Genomic DNA, 21,547 nt, shown 5'->3' with positions numbered 1-21,547 from the left:
GAGGTCAAGTTCTCTTTTGATCTACCTCGTACTGTCTTTGATAAAGATTCCTCAGTATACAAAAGGATAAGCAGTACTGTTAGAGAAATCAGGGAGTCTAACTCCGTAAAATCTGATTAAGTCATGTAAAAAATAAAATCCCCAAACTTGAACTCATGAATTTTGCAGTACCTTTGGGAGATAAGTCATCATACTTGAAATAATAAGTGTGTAGTATTGTATATGATAAAATACTAGTGTGAAAGTTGGAAGAGCTTACAATCCCAGGACAGCATAGAGAAAACAGAGGTCTGTCAGGCTTGAAGGATCTTGGAAGATTTTATTGACTTTATGATGGCTAGTGACAGTGCAGGAGCAAGCTAGATCTTAAGTCTGAGCACAAGTGACTTATGCAAAGTCTTTCCAGATGATCTCACACATTATCTTCCCCAGTCTCCTCAAAGTTCTATCCTTTCTCATTACCATTACATTCCATCTCCTATAGTAAGGTCCTCAGGAAAGTTTGGCTGGGAGAGGGTAGGAATCTTTATTTGTATGTTATATTCCATAATAAACAGTACTGCCCGTATATTTATTTGGATTTGAATATCCTCAACTATTCTAGTTTTCTAGGTGCCCCATATTTTAAGATTAACATTGAACCTTGTGGACCTAAGAACCAAAAAAGAGGAAGAAGGGAGAGGCCAAGACCAGAGTGTCTTGCCTTATAGTCTGAAACCCTTGAGTTGGGTATAAATATTAGTTTTCTGTAGGACTTCTTAATATTAATTTTCCTCAGACTTACATAATATCAGTTCTCACTGATACTTTCTCATTTTTATCCTTAATTATTCCTGAGTTGTTATTTACTTTTGGACCAAAAATCTGGATTCTAGCTGCATCCTACTGAAGGGTTCTTTCTTGAGCCCATTTGCTTCCAGCCATTAAAAAGTCTAGTATGTTAGCCCCTCCCAGGGCCATCATCTCCTTTACAAATCTTGACTGCTAACTGATTCCTTATTTGAGCAGACGCCAGGTATTTGGGTGTTTTAATATGTTCTTTTGGTAAACTTTTTTCCCATTAATCCTCTTATCTAGTGCCAGATGACTCTGGTCTTTCAATGGCACTTCCAACATATGTTGTACTTCTTCCATCAGCTCATCAAAGTTGGTCTCTGGTCACTGCATGCATGAGGACACTTGAAGGAAGATTGTCCTTTTAGACCTCATAATAATAAAGCCTCTTGTGAATTCACTTTTCTAGTGTGGTGGTTGATATCTAAGTCTGAAGACCTGGCACACACAATCCAGTCTTGTCCAATATAAAGGAACTTAAAGCTCAGTGAAATTAGGTGACTTAAGCAGTCACTTAGCTAGTTAAAAAGTTAGGTGAAGCTATAACCACCAGGCGGTCTCTAAATCCAAATGTAAACATTTTATTGGGTTAAGAAGATTGGCCACTTAAAATGGTTTTCTCTTATTAAGATTGTGTGCTGAGTAATAATTACCCTTCTGAGTAATTATCTTTTAAAGTAATTACACTCCTGGGATGTATCCCTGGGATAATATAACTTAACAGAAAAAAAGTTACATGTACAGCATTATTCATTGAACCATTATTCAAAATGGCAACAATTTTTAAATGACCCAATAGCCAATAAGAGATGAATGATTAAATAATTGATGATGCACTCAAATGGTCGATTATAATGTAATTGTTAAAAATGATAATTGATGACTTTATAGCAACTTGAAATAAAGTCTGTGATATAATGTGAAATTAAAATATCAGGATACAAAGATGTGGGTTTTCCCACCTAGTAAGACAAAGATTCACTAGGAAAGGGAGGAACCATGGGAAGCAATCAGAGGATGATGAGGTTAAAGCATAAAATCTGTCATCTCCATGAAGCTTGAAATATGGACAAATGAAAGGCAAGAGAGGCCGGAAAAGTTGCAGCGTGATCCATTCATTAGCTTTAATGCACCAGCATTGTTGTAGATCCTGTGAGGAAATAAAGAGAGAGGGTTTTAAAATTGTTCCTCCGTGGATACTTGTCTGTACAAGGTCACGATTTCATTGAGAACTCTTTGTAAACTTGGGAGCATTTCAGTTATTAATATATTCAGTTGCTATTTGAAATTCCTCAGCAAGGTGCAATTTATCTTTCTCCTTTTCTAGAACACACATACTGCACATACAGTTACCAAATATTTGAGTTTTAACAGTTTTTAGGACTGCTTTCTGCCCTTGAACTGAGTTTTGGTTAAACTGAAATCTATCTTCTTTAATAGCAAAGCAGAGGCTAAGCATACACCAAGGACTCATTATTTTGCCACTAAACAAGTTGCAGAAATAATATTTATTAAGCTCCTGGGAGCATGTGTTAAGAACAAAATAAGTTACTCAAAAGATGTTGTGGTTTTACAAGAAGCGTACCTTGACTTTGGAAGTAGACTGGCAAGCTTGTAGCATAGAATCAAAGGTCCAAAGGGGGCTTGAGAAATCATATTTTCCATTACCTGCTTTCATGCAGAACCTCAGCTAACCCATCCAGAAAAATAAGACCCTGGTTTTAATGACACCCAGGGAGGCGTATTGTAATCATATTGAGGGATGGCTTTGTGAATGGACAATAAATATGTCTGCATATCGGTGTTACTGCATTGGAAAAAAACATTGCTTAGCCATCGAAAAAGCCTCAAGGGTTAAAAAATGCCTCTGTTAGGCGCTGGCTCTGGGGTGGCAGTTTGTTTTTCAGGATTTCTGTGGTCTATGTGCAGGGAAGCAAAACAGACTCATACCACAAATTGTGCATACTGATAACACACACGGATGCTTATTATTTGTATTAATAAAAATAACAAAGCTGCAACCATTTCTACACAGGACTCCATAATTAACTGTAGTTTTATCATCAAATAATGTGTTAAATATCTTCAGAACAGCTTAGAAAACCTAGTAATCTCACTCATTTGCTTATTTAATAAACATCTATTGAGGCTCTTTTATGTGCAAAGTATCATCTTAGGTACTTTGAAGCTTATATACCACAAAAAAAGGGCCCTGCCCTCAAACAAACTTGAGGCTGGGGAGGAGACACAAATAACACAAACCAAGGAAATGTGTAATAGAGGACTGAAAAGAGAAGCAGCTGAAGCTATTAGGAACCTTGAGATTGGCCTTATAGGTCAAATGTTCTCCTGGTAAATATAATACATTCATTCTCTCAACAAATACTTATTCAATGACTTGTGCCAGGCCCTGTGTTAGTAATGAGTGTATAATGGTGAAGACAGATTTGATCCAATTCTCTTCACACTTACAGTGTGGTGAGAAGCTAAGCCTGAAACAAATGATCACCAAGTAAAGCCAAAATAAAATTATCTCAGGAATGCTCAGCTGATTTCTGAGAGTGAGAACCTCACTTATTGTTGCCAGTGGATTGGAGACTGAATCGACTATTCTCCCTGAAGCCTGGCAAGGATGTAAGTCTTTTGTGAAACAAATTTTAATTGGAAAATGATACTTTAAGGCAGCCTCATAAACACTAGCTTTCTGCCAAAAGTTACTACTTAGGCTGTTCTACTGCAGAGAAAAAGCCCTTCAAGGTTCACCTTTGTTATTACTGCCCTTTGATCGCTTTACCATTAGAACCTATCCTCTTTTTGACATTGTGGCTGATTATATAAGTAAGTCTGGAAAACATTCAATAATTCTCATTGCTCTAGTATATTATACCATACGTTATTGTCCTCTTCCCATGAACGATAATATGTGAAAGTCTATGTCATTATCTATAGTGTCCCATTTAGTCCCATTATCTGTAGCATCTCCTTCTTACTATAGCACCACTTCTTACTCCTGGATGCTGATTTATAGTGGATGCACTGCAATGAAATTGTATTTAAAAATAATGATCAAAGCCAGGAGCATTACACTTCAATGCCTCACCTCTCAGAATACCTGAGCCTCTTCCCTTTCAAGATGCTTCCTTAGTGTGTATCTATTATTCCCAATTACACTGCTTGCAACGATCATGTATTAGTTTTTGATCCAAGTAATTTGCCACACAAGGTTATCTCACAGAGGGATTTGAGACTATCCCCAACGTAAACTTAAATAGTTAACTCTGGATTATCTATATTTATGGTGATAGAATAGCGTGAATAAGTCAAACTCAGAGATAATGACACAAATGTAACCCTGAATCATTGATTCTCAAACTCTGCATCAGTCCTGGGAACTGTTTTCATGCCCGATGCTGTGCATCAGCCTGATGAAAGGGGAGCTACTTTGATTAAAACGAGGGTGAAAGCTGGAAACTCCTACTTCTCTAGGCTGCAAGGAACCTCCAAGGAGCCTCAAGTCTTCTCAAACAAAGTTCTGAAGCCTCTACCACCGGCCAGGGATCCTCAAAGCATGTGACCCATGGGTCCCAGTGGGCCTTAGGCTTCCTCCTGATGGGCTGTGAAGTGATCATTTTCATAAGAACATAAAGCACATTTCTGTAGATTTTAATCTTCCCTGTATGTCGCTAAAAGCTACTTAATTGTGATCTATCCCTGTGTTATTATAAGATACAAAAATTTGGTACTGTGTACCCTCTCCATTATTTTTGCCTTTTTTTCTTTTTAAATTAAATTATTAAAGAAAAATAACTGAGTTCTTTCTCTATTCAAAAGTGGAAGCCCAAATTGTAGGTGGATCTCAGGTCTTTTAGCCACAAGGAAAAAAAATTTGAAAATCTTTCCCATAAAAATACATTCAATTTCTTCACTATCCACTCTTGGCAACAAGTAGACAAATGAGCATGTTTTCATTCCACTACATTTTTTTTCCTCTGGCCACCTTCTCATGGAGGTGTGAAAAGCCAAAGTGTGGATAGCTGGAAGGAAAAGTAGAAATAGCAGCAAAGGGCCCTATTAATGGAAGTAGTGACATGTGAAAGAGCTTTTAGATGCAGAGAACGCAGATATTGTGTAGCAGTTTATTGCTCTTTGTGTGGTGCAAATTCAAAATCAGCAGGATATCACTGTCCAGTTCCTGCCTATCTTCCAGCCTCTGTAGTCCTACCCTTTGCATAGCCTAAGCTTCCTGGACCCCCAGACACAGTATCAACCCTACCCTCATCTTAAGAAGCCATCCTGAATATAGCCAGGAGGGACATAAGTGGCTGCCTCATACTCTGACATCTGCATTACATTACTCTTCAAATTCTTATCCCGTTTTGCCACTGATCTGAAAAGTGGAGCTTCTCTTTGCCTAGTGTCACAAACCTTCTAGAACCCTGCTACTCAACGTATGGTTCAGGAACCAGTAGTGTCAGCATCATCTGCGGTCTTTTTGGGAAATGTAGAATCTTTAAGCCCCACTGCAGACCCACTGAATCAAAATCTGCATCTTGACAAGATTTCCGGGTGACTCCAATACACATTCATGTTTGAGAAGCACTGGTAGAGAGTGCATTTCCTTCTCTTTCCATCCTAGTGGCTACCTGTAGCCTTAAACCATCCCCTGGGATACGCACCTCCCTGATGGTGGCCGCCAGCCCACCTGCTTATCTGTTCTTCTCAGGACTGCCTACTCCCAGACTGGCCATGAGGATGTATTGGGCTCAGCTCTTTCAGTACTTTGCCATCTTGCCTCAGGTAGTGTTTCCCCTGGTTTGCCTTCAGGTGTCTGCCTTGATGACTTTCAGGAACGATTTATATATCCAACTGGAATCTCTTCCAGTACCTGGAGCTCTACATCCACCCCGTGCCTGCCCACCCGGTCCACTGCTCCTGAGTATGTTAACCAACTCATACTCTTACCTAAGAAACATCTTTAAGCCAGTTATTAACCTGAGAAATTCCTTTAAAATGGTTTTCTGAAATTCTGCAGTGATTATCACCTAAAAAGGACTAAATAAAGTTTCATAATTTTTAAAAAATGTGTTTCTCAGGGAGCTATTCAGAATGCAAATGAAATATATGCGTATGTAGAACTTGGCTTTAAGGATATTAAAGTAACTTAGGTATAAGATGTAAATAATTAAAGAGTAAAGCAACGTAAAGTTAAAAATTAAAATATCCATAGGATGAAAAGATAACAAAAACAGAGATAAAGAGACAAGCATTAGTCTGGGAGAAAATATTTGCCACATATATAAAAGACAAATTATTAATACCCTGAATAAATAAAGAGCTCATATAAATAAAAAAGAAAATGATAATAGCCCAAGAGCAGAAAACCAGAGATGAATAGGCCATGCACAGAAGAAGAAAAGCCAATGACCCATAAAACAAAAGAACGAATGTTTAGCTTCATTAGTTATTGGGAAAATGCAAATTAAAACAATGTGATGTTTTTATCCCTCAGATTGGCATTAATTAAAAGTACTGATTGTAGAGGGAAGAGATCAAGATGACAGAGTAGGAGGATGTTGAGTTTACCTCCCCCAATGAACACATCAAAAATACATCTACATGTGGAGCAATTCTCACTGAAAACAACCTGGAGACTGGAAGAAAGACTCATATATAACCAAGCCTGTAAAGAAGGATCCACACAGAGTCAGGTAGGAGGGAAAGGCAAGCAATCAGGTTGGGACCTGCACCCCTAGGAAGGGACACAGAAAAGGACAGGGTTTACATGGGCTCAGGGATCCTCCCTGGGGTGTGAGCAGTTTCAACCATGTATTGGGCACCCTAGCCCTGGGGTCCAACACCAGGAAGATGAGTCCCCTTAGCTGGTTTGAAAACCAGCAGGACTAACAGGAGGGCTGTAAGAAACCTAGATTCCACTTGTGAAGAGCATGCAAGTGCTTGCTTACTCCCGAAACAAGTTGAAGGAAGCAGATTGAAACAAACTGCCTGGGACTCCAGCCAGTTTCCTGCAACCATCCCAACATGCGCTCCAGCTACTTTTGCTTCGAGGATCAACTCCCCAGTAAGGCAAAGGTGGCCATTGCCAAGGAAAGTGCATATTTGTAGGGAACAAAGCCAGCTCAGACCTGGCACAGCATCTAAATGGGGTGAGGGCAGCCATTACTGACATTTATGGAGATGACAGATTGGGAGTGGTCTGGAGCTCTAACTGGTGTGCTGGGACCATCTCAGCACATGGCCCAACCCATGCCAAGTGCCCACTCTGACCTCTCTTGACTCCAGCATTGCTCCTCTCTGGAACGAAGGTGTGATGCTGGAAGGGGAGAGAGCACATGCTTAGAGGGAATGGAACCAGCTTGGACCAACCCTTAGGGCTTCTGCTTCAGCACCTTGGGACACGCCCCTGCCCATGATAGGGTGGTGTCAGCCACTGAGCAGAGGAGAAGCCTGCACTCACACCTGGCTCTGGCTTTAGTCCCTCCACCATGAGCCCCACCTCCCACCAAGGAGGTAGCTACCAGCACAGCCTGAAGGAAGATAGAATTTATGCTCACATCAGATCCAGGTCTCCCACCAAAGCCAGTGGGACGTGCAGACAGTATAGGGATACTCCTACAAAAGGACACCCCTTCAAGACCAGGATAGGTAACTGTTTCACCTAATATTACAGAGACAGAGAAAGTTAAGTAAAATGAGAAGACAGAGGCATTTGTTTCTAATCAAAGAACAAGAAAAAAAAAAAAAAAAAACCCTGAAAAAGTAACTAATGAAACAGAGAAAAATAATTTACCAGATAAAGAGTTCAAAGCCATTAGTAATAAGAATGCCAACTGAACTAGGGAGAAGGATAGATGAATACAGTGAGAATTTTAACATGGAACTAGAAAATATAAAAAAGACCCAATCAGAAATGAAGAATTCAGGGCTTCCCTGGTGGCGCAGTGGTTGAGAATCTGCCCGCCAATGCAGGGCACACGGGTTCGAGCCCTGGTCTGGGAAGATCCCACATGCCGTGGAGCAACTAGGCCCGTGAGCCACAAATACTGAGCCTGCGCGTCCGGAGCCTGTGCTCCGCAACAAGAGAGGCCGCGATAGTGAGAGGCCCGCACACCGTGATGAAGAGTGGCCCCCGCTTGCCACAACTAGAGAAAACCCGCGCACAGAAACAAAGACCCAACACAGCCATAAATAAACAAATAAATAAATTAAAAAAAAAAAAGCCTCTTATTCTACCTTTTAAAAAAAAAAAAAAAAAGAAATGAAGAATTCAGGACTTCCCTGGTGGCGCAGTGGTTAAGAAACTGCCTGACAATGCAGGGGACATGGGTTTGATCCCTGGTCTGGAAAGATATCACATGCCACAGAGCAACTAAGCCTGTGTGCCACAACTACTGAGCCTGAGCTCTAGAGCCTGCAAACCACAACTACTGAGCCTACGTGCCACAACTATTGAAGCCCGTGTGCCTAGAGCCCATGCTCTGCAATGAAGAGTAGCCCCCAGTCGCCACAACTAGAGAAACCCTGCATGCAGCAATGAAGACCCAACACCAAAAAAATTAAAAAAATAAAAATAAAAAATAAAAGAAATGAAGAATTCAATAGCTGAAATAAAAAACACACTGGAAGGAATGAATAGCAGACTAAGTGATACAGAAGAAAGCACAAGTGATCTGGAAGACAGAATAACAGAGATCATACAGTCAGAAATACAAAAAGAAAAACAAATTAAAAAAATGAAAACAATTTAAGAGCTCTCTGGAATAACATTAAATGTACCAACATTTGCATTATAGGGGTCCCAAAGAAGAAGAGGGATCAAAAATGTATTTGAGCACTTTGTTATAAAGCAGAAACGAACACACCATTGTAAAGCAATTATACTCCAATAAAGATGTTAAAAAAATGTATTTGAGGAAATTATGGCTGAAAACTTCCCAAATCTGAAGAAAGAAACAGACATCCAAGTACAGGAAGCACAGAGTGTCCCAAACAAGATGAACTCAAACAGACCCACACCAAGGCATATCATAATTAAAATGGCAAAAGTTAAAGATAGAGAATTCTAAAGGCAGGAAGAGAAAAACAAAGAGTCATAGACAACGGAATCCCCATAAGAGTATCAGCTGATTTCTCTGCAGAAACTTTGCGGGCCAGAAGGGAGTGGCATGATATATTCAAAGTGCCGAAAGGAAAGAACCTGCAACATAGGATACTCCACCCAGCAAGATTATTATTTAGAATAGAAGGAGAGATAAAGAAATTCTCAGACAAGCAAAAACTAAAAGAGTTCCTCAATACTAAACATACCTGAAAGAAATGTGAAAGGGTCTTCTCTAAGTGGAAAAGAACTAAGAGTCTGTAGGAAAGGGAAAATCTCACTAGGAAAGGCAAATGTATACTAAGGACTGAGGATCAACCACCAAAATAAGCCAGTATGAAGATTAGAAGACAAAAAAAAAATTGTAAAAGCAACTGTAATTACAATAAACAGTTAAGGAAGAAGCATGGAGATATAAAATATGACATCAAAAACATGAAAATGTGGGGGGGGGGAGAGGAGTTAAAAAATGTAGATATTTTTAGATTGTGTTTGAACTTATATGACTACCAGTTTAAAACAAGTAGATATAGTTATGGCAACATATATGAATCCCACAGTAACCACAAATAAAAATAAAAAAATACAACAGATACACAAAAACCAAAAAGAAAGGAACACAAGCATACTACTAAAGAAAATCATCAGACCACAAGGGAAGAAACAAAAAGAAGAAATGAACAAAGAAGAACTATGAGAACAACTGGAAAACAAGTAATAAAATGGCAATAAATACATACCTATCAATAATTAGTTTAAATGTCAATGAACTAAGTGCTCCAATCAAAAGATAGAGTGGCTGATTGGATAAAAAACAAGACCCTTCACTTCCTTGGTGGTGCAGTGGTTAAGAATCCGCCTGCCAATGCAGGGGACACAGGTTCGAGCCCTGGTCTGGGAAGATCCCACATGCCATAGAGCAGCTAAGCCTGTGCACCACAACTACTGAGCCTGTGCTCTAGAGCCCACGAGCCAGAACTACTGAGCCCACATGCTGCAGCTACTGAAGCCTGTGCACCTAGAGCCCATGCCCCACAACAAGAGAAGCCATTGCAATAGGAAGCCCGCGCACTGCTACGAAGACTAGTCCCCGCTCACTGCAACTAAAGAAAGCCCATGCACAGCAATGAAGACCCAACACAGCCAAAAATAAATAAAAAAAAAATAAATAAAAAACAAGACCCTTCTATATGCTACTTACAAGAGACTCACTTCAGAGCTAAATAGTGAGGGTATGGAAAAAGATATTTCATGCAAACAGAAACAACAAGAAAGTGGGGATAGCAGTACTCATATCAGACAAAATAGATTTTAAAACAAAGATTAACAAAAGACAAAGAAGGACATTATATAACGATAAAGGGATCAATGCAAGGAGAGGACATTACACTTGTTAACATATATGCACCCAATATAGGAGCACCTAAATATATAAAGCAAATGCTAATAGACATAAAAGGAGAAACTGACAATAATACAATAATAGTAAGGGACTTTAACACCCCACTTACATCAATGAACAGATCATCTAGACAGAAAATCAAGGCAACAGTGGTCTTAAAAGACACAATGGGGACTTCCCTGGTGGTGCAGTGGTTGGGAATCTGCCTGCCAGTGCAAGGGACACTGGTTTGATCCCTGGTCTGGGAAGATCCCACATGCCGTGGAGCAACTAAGTCCGTGTGCCACAACTACTGAGCCTGCACTCTAGAGCCTGCGAGCCACAACTACTGAGCCCATGTGTTGCAACTACTGAAGCTGCATGCCTAGAGCCCATGTTCTGCAGCAAGAGAAACCACCAAAATGAGAATCCCATGCACTGCAATGAAGAGTAGCCCCCAGTAGCTGCAACTGGAGGAAGCCCGTGCACAGCAACGAAGACCCAACACAGCCAAAAATAAAATAAAAATTAAAAAAACAAACAAAAACATGAAACTTAAAAGAAAAAAGAGACAATAGATCAGTTGGACTTAATAGATGTCTACAGGACATTCCATCCAAAAAACAGCAGAATATACATTCTTTTCAACTGCAATGGAATGTTCTCCAGGATAGATCATATGCTGGGCCACAAAACAAGTCTCAACAAATTTAAGAGAATAGATATTATATCAAACATTTTTTCTGACCACAGTGGTGTGAAACTAGAAATCAACTACAAAAAGAAAAATGGGAAAAGAACAAATATGTGGAGAATAAGCAACATGCTACTAAAAAACTGATGGGTCAATGAAGAAATCAAAGAGGAAATCAGAAAATACCTTAAGACAAATGAAAATGGAAACAGAACACTCCAAAATCTGTGAGATTCAGCAAAAGCAGTCTAAGAGGGAAGTTTATAACAATACAGGCCTTCTTCAAGAAAGCAGAAAAATGTTAAATAAACAACCTAATCTGCCACCTAAAGGAATTAGAAAAAGAAGAACAAATAAACCCCAAAGTCAGCAGAAGGAAGGAAATAATAAAGATCAGAGAGGAAATAAATAAAATAGAGATAAAAAAATAGAAAAGATTAATGAAACCAAGAGCTGGTTTTTTTGAAAAGTTAAACAAAATTGGTAAACCTTTTTCCAGACTCACCAAGAAAAGATAGAGGACTCAAATAAACAAAATAAGAGATGAAAGAGGAAAAATAACAACTGATACCACAGAGATACAAAAAAAATAAGACAATGCTATGAACAGTTATATGCCAACAGATTGAACAACCTAGAAGAAATGGACAAATTTCTAGAAAGAAACAATCTGAACAGACCAATCATGAATTTGTAATAAAACACTCCTAGCAGAGAACATTGGTAGAACACTCTTGGACATAAATTACAGCAACACTTTTTGGATTTATCTCCTAAGGCAAAAGAAATAAAAGCAAAAACAATCAAAATTAAACCTAATTAAACTTAAAAGCTTTTGCACAGCAAAGGAAATCATCGAAAAAATGAAAAGACAACCTATTGAATGGGAGGAAATATTTTCAAATGATGTGACCAATAGGGGTTAATATCCAAAATATATAAACAGCTCATGTAACTCAATATAACGACAACAACAAAAAAGACAAAAACAAACCCAATCAAAAAATGGGCCGAAGATCTGAAACAAAGAAGACATACAGATGGCCATCAGGCACATGAAAAGAATCTCAACATTGTGAATCATCAGATACATACAAATCAAAAAAATGAATTATCACCTCACACTTGTCAGAATGGTTATCATAGAAAAGACTACAAATAACCAATGTTGGTAAGGATAAGAAAAGGGCATCCTCGTACACTGTTGGTAGCAGCCACTGTGGAAAAATAATTTACCAGGTAAAATACCACAGCCACTGTGGAAAACAGTATGGAGTTTCCTCAAAAAAGTAAAAATAGAATTACACATGATTCAGCAATTCCACTCCTGGGTATATATCTGAAGAAAAAAACCCCACTAAGTCGAAAAGATACATGCCCTCCAATGTTTCTAGCAGCATTATTCTCCATAGCCAAGATGTGGAAGTAACTTAAGTGTCCAGCAACAGATAAATGGTTAAAGAAAGAGTGATATATATATATATATATATATATATATATATATATATCCAATACAATGGAATACTACCTCAGTCATTAGAAAGAATGAAATTTTGCCATTTGCAAAAACATGGATGGACCGGGAGGATATTATGCTTAGTGAAATGAGTCAGAGAAGGACAAATAATGTGTGTTATCACTTATATGTGAAATCTAAGAAATACAACACATGTATGAATATAACAGAACAGAAACAGACTCATAGACATAGAGAACAAACTAGTGGTTACCAGTTGGGAGAGGGAAGTGGGGGAGGGACAAGAAATGGATAGGGGATTAAGAGGTACAAACTATTATGTGTAAAATAAGTAAGTTACAAGGATATATTGTACATCACAGGGAATATAGCCAATATTTTATAATAAGTTTAAATGTAGTATAATCTAGAAACATACTGAATCACTATGCTGTACACCTGAAACTAACATAATATTATAAATCATCTATACTTCAATAAAGATTTATTGATTATAACCAGTGAAATTAAGGAAGTGGTAAAACAGTCTCTTACACTGTTGATGTGAATGTAAACTGTTACAGGCTTTTGGTAGGTTATTAAATTATAACTGTACTTATCAAAATAAAAATATCAAAACCCTTTGACCTCTATGCAGTTGCACTTCTTGGAACCCATACTAAAAAAATTCTCATACATATTGTACAAAGATGTCTGTATGTTAATTGAAGTATAGTTTTTATTATGAAAAATTAGAATAAACCTAAATGTCTGTCAGTAGGGAAATGAGTAAATAAATTATGGCCCATCCATATTTTGGATTACTCTACAACTTTTATATATAAAGAATGAATTATATGTATATATATAGAGAGAGGAAGGTGTACTGGAGGTTATAGACAAGTTCTTCCCTAGGCCTCATTTTATATATTTATGTGTTTATGTTTTTCTCTTTGTTGATTGAAAGAGCAAGTCAAAGAACAATATTTATAGTGAAATTCAATTTATGTTAAAAAGTCACATGTCTGCCAGCCTATCTATCTATCTATCTATCTATCTATCTATCTATCTATCTATCTATCTATCTATTTGTATATACAAGCATGCATATAGGTAAAAACATTGAAAAAGAGCTAGAAGAACATTTATCAAACTAATATGATGAATTATTCTCATGAGGAGATAGGAGTTGGATGGGGTTAGGATAAAGGGGGACTTTCATGATTTATTCAATTGTCTTTGTATTATTTATATCTTTACAGTGGGAAAATATATATAATAAATATATCTAACTGTATAATAAGGAAAGCAATAAAGAGAGAAAAATACCCACACTAGACAGCTGATAATAAGGGTCATGGTTATGATATCATTAAGATAATAATTGCTGTGGGAAAGCTCTAAGAGGATACAGACAAATTCCCCCTTGAGCCACATTTTCCTCATCTGGAAGTTCCTCAACGTGGAGAGACAGGGAGGGGGTAAAGTACATTTTTTTCCTAAGATTTTTCCAACTCAAAATTCCATATCAGCACAGCTGCTTCCAAAGTGTTTTCCAAAGTGGCAATGCCATTTGCATTTCCACCAGCACTGTATGAGAATTTCAGTTGCCCTTCATCCTTGTCAGCACTTGGTATGGTCACAGGTTTTGGGTTTTTTTTCTTAATTTTAGTGTTTAGTGGTACTTCCTTGTGGTTTTGATGTGCATTTTCCTAATGCCTGATGATGGTGAACATATTTTTATGTGCTTATTTGCCATCTGAAATGGATCAGAGACCTAAAATCAAAACCTAAAAGTATAAAATGGCTAGAAGAAAATATAAGGACTAATCCTTTTGATTAGTTTGCTTAACCTTGAGCCAAGCGAAGCTCAGCAAAGATTCCTTGGAACAAAACCCCCCCACAAAACCAAAAGAAAAACATTGTTAAACTGGACTTCATAAGGTTACAAACTGCTCTATGAAAGACACTATCAAGAAGATGAAAAGATAAGCCACAGACTGAGAGAAAATATTTGCAAAATGCTTATCTAATAAAGGCTTTGTATTCAGAATATATAAAGAGTTTTTACAACTCAACAAAAAGAAAACAACTGAATAGAGAATGATCTAAAGATTGGAATAGGTGCTTCATCTGCTTCTTTTAATGTTGACTGAAATAAAAGATGAACTGTTCTTCTCTGGGCGTTGATTAGTCAATAGCTGGTGATTAGAGTTCCAGTGCAGACATAGTTATTTTTGCTATAATGTCCTTGTCCTTTTATGATTCTTATCTAGAATTTGTAATAAAAAGTGATTTGACTGAGAATGGCTCATTTTTCACTATAAGTAAATAATTAACAGAATTCATAAACACTATGTTTTAAAGTGTAACTAACTAGACGTTCTATACAAGGTGTGAGCTAGCTTTGTCATTCACCCCTTGACAAGGAATTAGCAGACATTCTGTGGACTGGGTTGATTAGGTAATAGTCTCAGCTCTCAGCTTAGCTTTCTTCTTCTCCATGTTTAATAAAGTAGGAAATTTACAATATAAACCCATAATTTCTTCCTTTGTTTTGGAGCAGGGGGTGGTACAGTCTAAAACAAAATGGCACTACCATTTGTCGGTCAGTCACCTACATGGAATCAGGGAGAATGTTCTAGGGGAACTTTTGGTGGGTGATATTTCTTAACCAACCCAGAATCCACAGAGTAGCATCAATTTGGGTGTGGATTCTCTGGTCTCTTCAGCTTGTTCCTGATTCTCAGGGACAACATACCCTCTGGTATTAAGAGCAGAATTATCCTCAAGACCCTCTCTCTTGCATCCTCTCTCTTTTCCTCTCCCCACCAGCTCCTTCTTCAAGTATTTGCTCCCTCCTCTAGGGAACCTCTAGGTTTTGTCTTCCTTTGAATCCAGTTCTGATGAGGCCCAGGACCCCCAGGACCTGTAGGTGGAGGAGAGGGGAGGGAAAGGGTCTGGTCTCAAGGTGAAGCTGACCTACCCCTAATATTTCCAGATTCCCAGCAAAAGTGCAAATGGAGACTCCCATTTAGTCTCATTGTTTGGATTGATAATTAGTCCTCATTTAGGTAAGAATGTGAAGTTGTTGGAATTTCGTTTGACCTTTTCATGTTATGAATTCAGTGTAAATAATTCGCTTGCTTATTTTTATTGTTTTGATCAGTAATTAAATCTCCATTACATAAAAAATTTGTAATGCCCTGTTCACAAATTTTAAGTGTGTCATGCTCAACAGATGTCTGTTCACTCCTATTGTTTTTAGTTTTTAAAAGTTTAAGCAGGCTGTCTCTTTCAAGATTTTCAGTGTTCTCTTCACCTTTTTTCTTTTTGAGCTTCACGTTCGTATATTCTATTGCTGTTATAATCTTGTACTCATTCTCAGTTATTGTGGGAGGTAGAATAATTATCCCCTAAAGATCTCCATGTCTAAACCTCAGACCCTTTTTTATGGTGAAAGGGACTTTGCATGTGTGATTAAGGTTAAGGGTCTTCAGATGGGGAGATTAGCCTGTATTATCCAGGTGGGTGCAATCTAATCACTCGCATCCTTAAAATTGGAGAACCTTTCCCAGCTTTCTCAGAGAGAGAGGGAGTGAGGGAGCAAGAGGGGGAAAGAGGGAGAGGGGGTGAGAGAGAGGGAGGAGGGAGAGAGAAGGAGGGATGGAGGGAGGGAGAGAGAGAGAGAGAAATGAGGACACAGAATAAGGGTCAGAAAAATGTGGTGAGGAATCACTCTGCTATTGCTGCCTTTGAAGATGGGGGGAAGGATGCTACGAACCAAGGAAAAGGCAAGAAATGGATTCTCCCCTAGAGCCTCCAGAAAGGAATGCAGTCCTCGAATTAAGCCATGTTGGATTTCTGGCCTACAAAAGGGTAAGATAATAAATTTGTATTGTTTTAAGCCACCAAGCTGTGGTAATTTGTTATAGTAGCAATAGAAAGCTAATGCTAAAGGATCAAACACTCAAACACAATTAATTACATTTAAACTGTAAAAAATTTAGAAACATTTTTATCTAAAATTTAAATTAAAATAAATGTAAAATTTTAAAAATAAAATTTCATGTTCAAAAACCTTTCTAGTAATATTTATTAAATATTTGATAATCCTATCAAAATTTTACATTAAAAGAAAATGTACAAATTATAATGTAAAAAAATTAAATATAATTAAAGTTTTGAATTCTTTTAGTTTAATTCTTATAAATTTAATAAAATCTTAAGTATTTTCATGATAATAAAAGTTTTTGCACTTCTCATGTTCAATTTCCACCTAATTGCTAATACTTAAATTCCATTACATCTAAGCTTACATATACACGAATTCAAGGCTAATATGAAATGTTCAGTATTGCAAAATGTTCTTAAGCAACCATGTTTAATTTTCAAAAACTGATCTAATTCATAAGTACTTCCAGAACTATGAATTGGAACATGAAGAGAAGCAAAAAAAAAATAGATGCATGATACTCTTGGGAAACTGTATTTCATTATGCAGGCATCTATTGCGTTCACATTATCTGAGAGGAAGGATTTGACAAGTTAATTTGTCTTTTCCCTTACTTAAGCGCTTCTGTCATTCAAACATTCCCCGTCTAAATCAATGTTTGTATCTGATTTCAACCTGCACAATTCACAGAATTCAGGTGCATTTGCCTTTGGTGTTGAAGTCATAGGGCAAGATATGTGAAGAAGTATCTCTCTGGGGCCTGAATGGTGTGAGTCGTGAAAGCAGATCTTGTGATTGTCAGTTGTGCTGTGCCAGTGCTGAGCACTGGATCCCAAGTGACAGAGGCACATATGTGTTCTTTGATAAATGTATTTGTTTAAGTCTGTGATATGCCAGGCTCTATAAAGCACAGGGCACAGAGGAGTGGCACCTCTTGTGGGCTTTAGGGTGGTATTCAAATATCTAACAAACCAAAAGTTCTTCTAGACCATGAAGAGTAATCTCCAGCCCATTGTGCTAAAAGAGTGTTTTCTTCAGGGTTGAGTTATATTACAAATGGTCCCCATTTAATTATCTTGGTACCAGAGGTGCTAGGTTCCAGAAAGAGTGAGAGTAGGCATTTAAGAAAACCCGTTTCCTCATACTAGTGAGTATGACTCACTTTACTGATTATCTCCAGTATTTCATTACTTGGGCTTTGCCCTGTTGGCTCCAAATCCTTGTGATTGAATTTGTCCCCCGACTTCCATAATACACTCATTCTTTCTTTTCTTTAATTTCTCTCTCCTGCTACACATCTCTCCTGTGACGGCACATCAGGCATTGGCAGTGGTCTATGGCATCTCTGCTGTCCTAGCTTTCCCCAAGACATCTCCTTGTGCCCTAGGCTGCCCTTACCCCATGTCAGCTGGCTCATACCTCACTGCATTTACTTCCTTATTCTGCTGGGCTTATTTTTATTGCATTGAGAAACAAGGGAATGAGTCCCAAAGAAGATCCTCACAATCTAAGTTTTCATTTGAGAATTCTTCCCAGTGGTGGAATGAAGGTGGATGTTGTAGGTTTTCTACAGCAGAAGAGAAAGGAAAGTATCGTCCATGTGCAAGCGTCCACCTGAAAGCTTTAGTGTAAATGATACAGCAGGGCTAATCACCAGCACTGGTCCTTGAACACCAGTGAGCATATTGGCAATCACTCATTATTATAAGTCATAGTTCATTATCTAGCATTTATTTCAACAGGACTTAGTGACATTATAAAAAAATACGAGGATTGTTCAAATACTGTAGGACAGATAGCAATGTGGCCGCAGCTCAGCCATTAGTAAACATCACTAATGCTAAAAGCCCTCTTGGTACTACCTGTCTCTGCATTCAGTTTGCATACTCTGACCACACATTCCCTTTGCACAGTCAGAGGGTTGTGTTATGCCTTGTGGAACTTTTCCAGGAAGATCAGGCTCAGTAAGCAAAGAAAAGCCTTTCTTTAGACTACCTCTAGGTTGTGTCTCTCAGAAGAGCTTGCAGAAGCAAAGGCTTGCCTGCCTGCCTTGGAACTCCAGAGCAGGGCAGCAGGCTGACCTGTAACTCTTTACTGCCCGCTCTGTATAGGATTTAGGAAAGGCAGTCATGATACTATTTTCAAATATTTGAGGAACTGCTAGTGTTCCCAAGCAATAATTGGCAATCTCAAAAGACAAGCATAAGGGAAGGCTTTTAAAAAGTGAAAAAGGAACCAGCAAAGGAAAACTTCCTCTTTTCTTTAATGACAAAGAAAATTTTTTAAAAATCAGGAGTTCTGCAATTTCTCAATTCTTTTTTTCTCTTCCTTTTTCTGTCTTGCAACCTTATTAATATAACCATAGCATAAAATTCTAAGACTGCTAAAAAAAAAAAAAAATGCAGCTAAAACACGTTAAACTGGGGTGAATGGATGTGATCTGCCAAACCTAGTCTCCTAGGCTTTTCAACAGTTGAGGACATTTGATCCACCTCTGTAAACTCAACCCTGAGCCCTGCCCCAGGTTTTAAGAGTGATCCTTTTGAATAAATTGATAGTATTTGTCTTTTTCTCCCCAAGACTAGGTCAATGGTTCTCAGCCCTAGCTGCATCTGAAAAACAGATTAAAAGATTTAAAAAATACTAGTTCCTAAGCTCCACCCCAGACCAATTAAAGCAGACTCTTTGCAGATGGGGCTAGGGAATCAGTGGTTTTAAAAGACTCTCAGGTTCTTCTAATGTTCTACCAGGGTTAAATACCACTCTTCTATTCCAGATCAGTGGCTCTCAACTAGGGGTGATTTTTGCCTTCCAGGGGACATTTGGCAATGTCTGGAGACATTTTTGGTTGTCACGACTGGGAGGGTGCTACTGGCATCTAGTGAGTAGAGGCCAGGACTGCTGCTAAGTATTCTATAATGCATAGGACAGCCCTCTACAACAGTGATCTGGCCCAAAATGTCAAAAATGCCAAGGTTTAGAAACTCTGATTTATCACATAAAACAGGAGAGACAGACCTGCTACAAGATACATCAGGGTTACATGGATGGCTTTCTCTAGGATAGACAAAGGTGAAGTTGAATGGGTTCTTGTAATTTAAGGGTTATGGTTCTGCCTAGTTTGTATGATCCTAGAGTTTCTGCACATGAAGTAATTTATTTTTCTGAGACAGGAACTTGAGCCATAAGTACTGCAGTGAGGCTTGTGGGCAAAAGCATGCAACTAGTGAGTAAACCTAGCTGACAACTCAGCATCTGAATATTGGTATTGCTGTGTTCATTCATTCATCAGGGAACAGTCTAGTCCTGGAGATTCAGAGATTAAGAGACCTTGCCCTCACAGAGGAGACATAATAAACAAGTAAACAAATAATTTAATCTCAGGTAGTGATAAGTACCACAAAGAAAAATAAAGTGGGATGAGGGATAATTGTACGTTATGATGGGAAGGAGGGTACATTTAAAAAAAATTTTTTTTTAAATTTATTTTATTTATTTATTTTTGGCTGCATTGGGTCCTCGTTGCTGTGCAGGCTGTCTCTAGTTTTGGTAAGCAGGGGCTACTCTTCGTTGCGGTGCATGGGCTTCTCATTGCAGTGGCTTCTCTTGTTGAAGAGCACGGGCTCTAAGTGTGCAGGCTTCAGTAGTGGCGGCACGTGGGCTCAGTAGTTGCGGCTCACGGGCTCTAGAGCACAGCCTCAGTAGTTGTAGCGCAAGGGCTTAGTTGTTCCATGGCATGTGGGATATTCCCGGACCAGGGCTCGAACCCGTGTCCCCTGCATTGGCAGGAGGATTCTTAACCACTGCGGAGGGTGCATTTTTAATATGATGGTCAAAGAAGAGTTCTCTGAGGATGTGGCATTGGATAAAAACCAGATTGATGGGAAGGAGTAAGCCATGTTGCTGCCTGAGGGAACCAAAACAGAGAGAACAGGAAGGGAAGAAATTTGAGCTCAAGAAGCAACAAGAAGGCTGTTAAGGATGGAAGTGGAGTGATGAAGGAGAGTGGTAAGAGGTGAGTCAGAGGTGAGCAGAGGCCAGGTCAGGAAGAGGTGTAGTCCATGAAAAGGAGTGCCATGGACAGCCATTGGAGATTTTGAGCAGGGGCTTGACAGGATCTGAATTAAATTTTGAAACATCATTCTGGCTACTGTGTAGAGAATTGACGTGGGGGTGGGAGGAGGGGAGTTGTAGAGCAAGAGTGAACAGGGAGAACAGTTAGGAGTTTATTGAAACAGAACAGGCAAAAGATGTGGGTTCTTGACCCGAGCAACTGGGAAAATAGGAATGTCATTTGTTGGGATGGAGAAGACTAGGAACAGTTTTTTTGCTTGTTTTTGAAATATTTTTTGTAACAATCTTAAATTTACAAAATGGTTGTGAATATAAGTAACTTTTTTCCCTGAACCATCTGTAAGTTGCCAACCTGATGCCGCATCATCATCTTTGAATACTTTAGTATACTTTAGTGTTCAAGTTATTTAGTAATTCAAAGTATGCAAAGTATTTATACTCAAAGTGTTTGTTTACTATTTTTTTAAAAAAATTTATTTATTTATTTATTTATTGGCTGCACTGGGTCTTCGTTGCTGCGCAGGCTTTCTCTAGTTGCGGCGAGCAGGGGCTACTCTTCATTGTGGTGGGCGGGCTTCTCATTGTGGTGGATTCTCTTGTTGCAGAGCATGGGCTCTAGGTACATGGGCTTCAGTAGTTGTGGCATGAGGGCTCAGTAATTGTGGTGCATAGGCTTAGTTGCTCCGCGGCATGTGGGATCTTCCCCGACCAGGGATTGAACCTGTGTCCCCTGCATTGGCAGGCGGATTCTTAACCACTGCGCCACCGGGGAAGTCCTGTTTGTTTACTATTAGTATTTTCACTAACAAGGATAGTCTCCTAAATAACTGTAAAACATTCATCAAAATTAGGAAAATAACACTGATATACTTCTACCATCTAATTCTCAAATGATGTTCAAGTTTTCCCAGTTGTCCCAGTAATGCCCAGAAGGATGCAGTTCAGAATCATGCATTGCATTTTGTTGTAATAGTTCTTTTGTCTCCTTTAGTCTGGAAGAGTTTCTCGGTCTTTTATTGACTTTAATTACCGTCTTA

The sequence above is a fragment of the Balaenoptera borealis genome (assembly GCF_965194805.1).
Source record: "Balaenoptera borealis genome assembly, chromosome: 8".
In the NCBI taxonomy this organism is placed as follows: domain Eukaryota; kingdom Metazoa; phylum Chordata; class Mammalia; order Artiodactyla; family Balaenopteridae; genus Balaenoptera; species Balaenoptera borealis.
Note: the sequence above shows the minus strand (reverse complement) of the source record.